Consider the following 7,635-nt stretch of genomic DNA (forward strand, 5'->3'; position numbering starts at 1 on the left):
CCATGACTGGGGGTGCAGACCAATCTATTTTGTTGGCCTACATGGGAAACAAACCCATGATGTTCAAGTAATATGCTTGACCTGAGGAATCTTCACATTGATACCTTGATTTGAAGATTTGTATACTTTCTTCATTGAAGCCTTGTGGTAAGCATTAGTTTTTATTATCTTTGTTATAGTGTATTAATCCTACAAGTTCCTGCACAGTGTTACCAGTTTCAAGTATAAATATGCACAGTGTCACTTAAGAGCAAGACAACTGTAGTGTATAAGATATTCTTTTTTTTTGCAGAAATAAAAAATGCCATTTTATTTATGTTTCCTTCAGTATAGGAGTCTAATTATCCTTTATATTCTGACAATGGTTGACATAGTCTACAAATAATTATGCGGTTAATCAGACTCTGTTTTCAGAAAACATAGCAGTCTGAATGATCTCAGACAATTTTAACAGAGGAAGATGAGATTCTTTTTTCAGATGAATTTCACTGCTAATGGAGGGCAGTGACTTCTTACCATGGTAACAATCAGGTTGCTAGGCTTGACAAGGCCAATGATGGAAGAATGATTCTCTAAACAGATCTACTAAAATGAATGACTCATGCCACAAGCAACTTTCTTCAAGTTCTGATTAATTTCCCATGAAATAATTGCTTTGCCTACTTCCAAGCAGTTCCTCTATTCATTGCTCCTTTGTCTTGCTGATAGGAGGATCAGTCAACACTAAAACATACAGTATGAACCAAGCATCTGTGATGCCCACTGCACAATTCACTGAAGTCAGTAGCAAAGGGAAAAAAGGAGCACTTCAGCTTCTAGGAGGTAAAAAGGAATACAAATTCACAGCAGATTTCCAGAATCTCCAAGCCAAGGAGGTAGAAAATTTCCATCCAATTAAAAAGAGGCTTTACTTTTCTGAATAGAATCTTCAATGAAGAAATACTATAGATGGAGAATAGTAACATGAGTAAGATTTTAATGGGAAGTTCTGGGGAAGTGAAGCGGAGAGGGAAGAGGGAATAATGTCCTGCTGTGGTCAGAATCAGAAAAATTGAAGCATCTCCTGCTTTTTCCACAGACAAAAGGATCATTGGGAGAATTTCAAGGAGTATGGCTACTTGCCATTGAGGCCTTAGGTATCTTGTTGGATCAAGAAGTTTCAATTCCAAACCAATGACAGACAGAACTTTGTCCAAAGCATTGTATAAGGCCCAGAAGTTTAAAGCCCAGTATGCATGGCAGAGGCCCCTCTAGAAAGGAAAGAGTTGGGAAAAGACTTGAGGCAGCTGGTTTAAGGCTAAAAAAAAAAAAAACCAGTGAAAGAGCAGAAACTAGGAAACAATGAGGCCCAGCAAAATAACACGGACAAAGCTAAAACTGTTCCATCAGACAGACCCATCTGGCTTATTTACAGAAAAACAGTAAGAGTATAGCGGGTATACACTGTAAGCTCGTGCTACATACAAGTAGATGTGCTTGAAATGTAGGAGAATGACAAAGAAAAATGCTCCTTCCACATGCCTTTTCTGAAATAACTGTGCAATGGAGAGCAACATTAATCAAAATAGGAATCCATTGTACTGGAAATGAATATCTGTAATACCAGTGACTGAGGCAGGAGAACTGCAACTCTGAGGTCAGGCTGGGCAACTTAATTAATCAAGATAGCTGGATGTAGTGATATAATTCAATCTCATAGACAGCATACACAAAGAGTGCATCTGTAAAGATGACAGAAAATCTCTGGAAAAAAAGGTTCTTAAACTGCACTAGTTCATATTATGAACATTATGCATCACTTGATCAAAATATTTGGCAACAAGTGACAGAACGTATTCAAACCACACAAAAAAGCGGGGTAAGCCAAGGTCTACTCTGAAGTTGCCTCATAATACCAATGTGATATTGGCAGACTGTGATAGCAAGCCAGTTGTGGTGTACTTCAAAATCTGTAGAATGGTAGGTGGAAATGAGAAGGCATTTGAGGAGAGTCACCCGGATCGCCAAAGCAGAAAGCCAATCGCCACTACCCGTTAGGGTTCCGAGCGCCACCATTGCTGCAGCACCTCGCACTTTCTATGTATAAGTTATTCTTACCTGAGAACACAATCAAACCTAAGTACTTTGTATTCATCACAGACATGCAGAATGGAGGCTCTTAACGGTTTCCCATTTCTAGGAATATAACGTCTTGAACATTTATTAAAAAATTATTTAATAGTGTCTTTGTCAAATTCTCCAAGAGTTTTCTCTCAGTAGTCAACTAATTTAGTGGACATGGATTGTTTGTCCTTATTTGATAAATGCTGTCCACACTCTTTATTGCTAAAGGAACATGTTCAATCTCAAGTAACGCTATGAGTGCTAAGAGGATCAATATAGTCTATAAAGCCTTGAATAACAGGGACTAAACTTTTGCTGACATTTTAACTGAGTCAGGTTCTTCTTTCCTCAGTAACATGCTTGTTGTTTGCCTATAGTGAGTCTGATCTGTATCAACCTGGTGTGTATAGGAAGGTTCCCTGTGAATAGGAAACCATGCATTGATGTAGGCATGGGGAAATAGCCTTGGAAACAGTGATCAGTGTCTTTATGGGCATTTGAACTTGGAGTTTTTTAAAAAGAAATTTTGACCAACTAATAAACAGATCTGTATTCATAGTATGTGAACACATTTCCCAGAAATATGAAGACTAGGATGTGTTTGCATACTTACAGAAAACAATAGAATTTTTTTAAATAAAAGTTCATATGACTGCTAAGCCCATAGTGTCAAGTTAGGAGAGATACAGGTTTGGTGGGGTCTGAAGCTTGTGGAATTGTAGGAGATTCTTTAAAAAATCAAACTAAATGACCATAAGGACCCATTCTCAGTGCACCTGCCAGGCCTCTAGGGTATTATGAGGAGAACTCAAGCCTCATGTGCATTAAGGAAAATCTTCTTTTCTGTGTTTGTTTGGGAAAAGTGAGATCAAGTCATTCCAAAGTACCTGATAAAGAGCCAAAAACTGTCTTTAAATAAGAAAATGTTAAAAATGTGGTATATATACACAATGGAATTTTACTCAGCCATAAAAGACAATAAAATCATAGCATTTTCAGGTAAGTAAATGTGTTATGCTAGAAGTCAGGACCCTCAAAAGACCACCAGAAACCAAGATCAATGTAAGCAGCAAAGAGGTGTTTATTGCAAGCTAGCTCTTGGTCCTCCGTGTGCACACAGCAACTGATGACACTGAGAGGCCCTGAGCCCAAGGTTGGCAGCAGTTTTATACATTCTTCCGGGAAGGCAGGGACTTCACATACATCACAGCATCTCTTGGCAAATCATCACACACCACGGAAAAATCATAAACAACTTTAAAACATGATTAGCACATTCATTGGTGGGAAGAATTTGGGAAGGGTTGATTGGTTACTAAAATAGGGGGATTCATTTGAACTGATTGGTTTAAGCCATGAGGGGTGTACGTGCTGAATTACATGGTTTCCCATCATGTTATCAACCATCATAAACTACTGGGAGGGTCATCTGGCATCCTAGGTATTTTCCTGTCTCATACTGATTGGTGGCTGCTAGGGGGTTGCTATGGGTCACTACCTAGTCTGACTGAGTTAGGGACACCTGGCTCAGCAGATATTTCCTTTTATTTGTAGATAAACAACTCAGCAGGGTGGGTGTGTGCCTAGGAGTGCTCTGTGGGTCTTTCCAAGGACAAAGGTCACACCCCCTTCCTTGGACAGGATTTGTTCTGAGGTAGAGGCTGGTTTTTCAGATGGAGTTGGAGAAGATAATGCTAAGTAAAATTAGCCAATCCCCAAAAAACAGATGCCAAATGTTTCTCTAATATAAGGAGGCTGACTCATAGTGGGATAGGGAGGGGGAGCATGGGAGGAATAGACAAAATCTAGATAGGACAAAGGGGTGGGAGGGAAAGGGAGGGGCCAGGGGGTTAGCAAGGATGGTGGAATGCAATGGGCATCATTATCCAAAGTATATGTATGTAGACACGAATTTGGTGTCAATCTACTTTATATACAAACAGAAATATAAAAAATTGTGGTATATATGTGCAATAAAAATTGTAATGCATTCCACTGCTGTGTATTTAAAAAATAAAATCAATAAAAAATAAGTAAATGTTATGGTGAATTTTCCCTTTAAATCAAAAAGGTGGGGCTGGGGAAGTGGCTCAAGCTGTAACACGCTTGCCTGACATGCATGGGGCACTGGGTTTGATACTCAGCACCACATAAAAAATAAAATAAAATAAAGATGTGTGTCCACCGAAAACTAAAAAGTAAATGTTAAAAAAGTTCTTTCTCTCTTTTCTCTGTCTCTTTCTCTCTCTCTTTAAAAAGAAATAAAAAAGGGATATAAAATATAATATTTCTAGGTAATTGTGGCTTGAAGTGTATGTCCTGAAAATCCAGCCTCTATCTCAGAGCAAAACCTGTCCAAGGAAGGGACATGACCTTTGTCCTTGGAAAAACCCACAGAGCACTCCTAGGCACATTTCCACCCTGCTAAGTTGTTTATCTACAGGAGAGATCTGCTGCACCAGGTGTCCCTGAGTCAGTCAGGCTAGGTGGGGACCCATAGCAGCCCCCTAAGCAGCCACCAATCAGCATGAGACAGGGAAATACCTGGGATGCCAGATGATCCTCCCAGTAGTTTATGAAGTTGGGAAACCATGTAGTTCAGCACGTACACCCCTCTTGCTTAAACCAATCAGTTCAAACGAATACCCCCTTTGTACTGACCAATCACCCCTAGACAACTTGTTCCTGACAGTAAATGTGCTAATCATGTTTTAGAGTTGTTATTTGATTTTCCAATGGTGTGTGATGATTTGCTATGATGTATGTGAAGTCCCTGCCCTCTCCAAAAAATGTATAAAAATCTGCAAACCCTGGGTTCGGGGCCTCTCAGCGTCACCAGTTGCTGTGTGTGTGTGCGCGGAGGACCGAGCTAGCTCACAATAAACACCTCTTTGCTGCTTACATCGATCTTGGGTCTCTGGTGGTCTTTTGGGGGTCCCAAATTCGAGCTTAACAGTCCTACCTATAGTGATGCAGAATTATTTTTTCTTGGAATATGAAGGACACTTTTGAGTGGGGAAGAAAGCAATATAATATATACACTTTTGAATATAAAAGTGTAAAATAGCTTAAATGATTTGAAAGTAATTGATCTAGGGTTTAGCTGTAGCCTCAGGTTTCTAAACAACAATGATGAATTAAACTTAAGGATATTTCCCTCACTTATTTTGTTTTTAGAACTTTTGAAGGGTTATTTCAACAGACAAAGTTCTTTAGTGTGTCATATAAATTTTACATATTTCTACCTGCCTCTGAGACCCACTGAAAATCCAGTTGTCTTAGACCTGTGCTGTTAGTATTGAATACCTTCTTAAAAACTGCACTATACATTTCTGTATATTTCTGAAAGGCATAAAACCAAATATAAAATGTTTCTTCAAAATACAGATATGAAAGACCCTCCGAGTCCCTGTCCAAGGAAGAACGCACGAGACACTGGCTACAAAAAACATGAGGCGATTTATTGATACACAGATGCCTGCGGGTGCTCAGCAAAACCTCAGCTGGAGCTTCGGTGAACTGGCACACTGGGCTTTGGGGTACAGGTCTTTTATAGGATAAAGGGGCAGGTTTCGCGCGCGCGGTAAGCAACAGGTTTCTTATTGGTTATTTTGAACCCAGCATATAGATTACCTAAAGGGCAAAGTTGTTCTTCACTTTATGTTATCACTTCCTATTTGCCTAAGAATGCCCTGGGACCTGGTTTTTTTTTGTTCTTTTCCAACCATCCTATCCTTTCACAATAGACTACCCTTAACTGATTAACAGACCTCTCCGGTGTTTAGTGGGTTAGCAACACGCCCTGATGGTTTCACAATGGGGCCTGGGGTTTCTGGGCTGGGGTCTTTCATTCCCCCCTTTGTCTGAAAACTTGGGAACCAATCATGGTTCCCTCAGTTGGGGGCCTATTTAGGCAGACTCTACATCTTGGTAAACAGTAATCTTCAGGGGACAGTCTTTAACTTTCCAGAGTTACTTAAAATTGGCCTCCTAGATCCAACCTGACTCGTTTTACCTATCTACACTGCCTTTCCATTTTTGGCTTTGTTCCCCCCTAATTTTAGAAACTTTATTGCTGTGTGGAGAAGGGGCGACGACTCATTCTGGCTGCTTCAGAGCTGAAAAAGGGGTGTCAAACATGAGGGGGCTTGAAGACGTGGGGGGCGACTTGGGGGACGTGAGTTCCCTTTTAGAAGTCAGTTCCATTTGAGGTCTGGTTGGGGAAAAACAGGTTGTCATCTGGGGATGGGTGTTTCTATGAGAGAAATAAAAACCATGAGTACTGAATAAGTGTTGCAAAAGCTGGAACATGTCACTATACATAAGTTCCCTCATCAGGCTTTAACATCCTCAGTTACAAGGACTGTAAACATAACATTTAACTTTTAGGGTTACAGATGTCCTTTCCCTTAAGACACAGTTTAATAATTTAATGTCATCTGATCTTGCAAAATTCTTTTACTAGTTTGACCTCTGTGTCTAATAGAGAAATCTTTAATTCTGTTACTTAGGGCTGGATAGCAAACACCATGCCTACCTGTGTAGGTTAGAAATAAAGGCCTTGAACTAAAAACTAAAAACTACTCTGGCAGTTCCTTTTGATAGTTATCAGGCATTCCTGTCTGAGAATCTCTTTTGAAGCCTCCAGTTTACTTATTTATGGAAGTTACATTTAACTATTATTTTATTTAAAAATGCCCAGGAATAGCTGTGTTTTGGCTTTGACTGTCTTTGCTAAGTGTTTAAGATGAAGCAAGTCAAACTGACTTTTGTTTCCATCTATTGTTAACAGTCAGCTGAGTTTCCCTGGGAGTCCTCGGGAACTTTACAGCAGCTTTTCAGATCTGCTAGTGCCATTTGCGCTAGGATGGGTCCAGGCCTTGCTTGACCATGTGGCTTCCCTTGGAAGCATCAGGAATGTCTCTCTTTTCTGATGACCCTCCTCTTCACAGCAAATGCACTGATTGGCTTTCTGTCTTCCACTGGTCTCATTAATCTCCCTGATCGGGAGGTTATGTGGCCTAGAGTTGCAAAGCTCTTTGGAAAAGTCCCCTATCCCTTGACTCAGACTGACTCAGAGGGCAAAAGCCAAATTTTTAATTTTAAAACTTGATCTTAAACATCTAGCAAATAAGTTAACAGCCTTATATTAAGCACACTGGGCTTTAATGTCTATCTCTCTATCCTGTAGGTGATAACTCTTTATCTTACATTAACCCAGGTTGTGAGTTCTTAAATCAGTACCTCTGCAAAACATTAACAGGCAATCTTTAAGCCATTTTGAAAAGTACAGGATAAAATTATCAAAGACTAAAAACATATTTAGTTCATTTAATAGCTACCTTGAATTTTGGCAGAGTTATACATTATAATTCCCTGTTTGAGATCTTAGTAATCTTAACAAAAACTAACTTTTGGACACAACTTTAAATGTACTGAAATCTAGCCTATTTTTTTATAGTTACTTTCACATATAGTGGGATGGGACATAGACCTTTATCTCAAGTAAGGCGGGGTTCTTCATAAATCTTA

The 7,635-nt window shown here is 39.5% G+C and overlaps 1 pseudogene; it reads right to left on the reverse strand.

The window, feature by feature from the left end:
• Positions 1–682: 682 nt before the first annotated feature.
• LOC143640900 (dolichyl pyrophosphate Glc1Man9GlcNAc2 alpha-1,3-glucosyltransferase pseudogene) lies at positions 683–2,061 on the reverse strand (annotated as a pseudogene).
• Positions 2,062–7,635: the final 5,574 nt, after the last annotated feature.

The sequence above is a fragment of the Callospermophilus lateralis genome, unplaced genomic scaffold, assembly GCF_048772815.1.
Source record: "Callospermophilus lateralis isolate mCalLat2 unplaced genomic scaffold, mCalLat2.hap1 Scaffold_7235, whole genome shotgun sequence".
NCBI classification, from domain to species: domain Eukaryota; kingdom Metazoa; phylum Chordata; class Mammalia; order Rodentia; family Sciuridae; genus Callospermophilus; species Callospermophilus lateralis.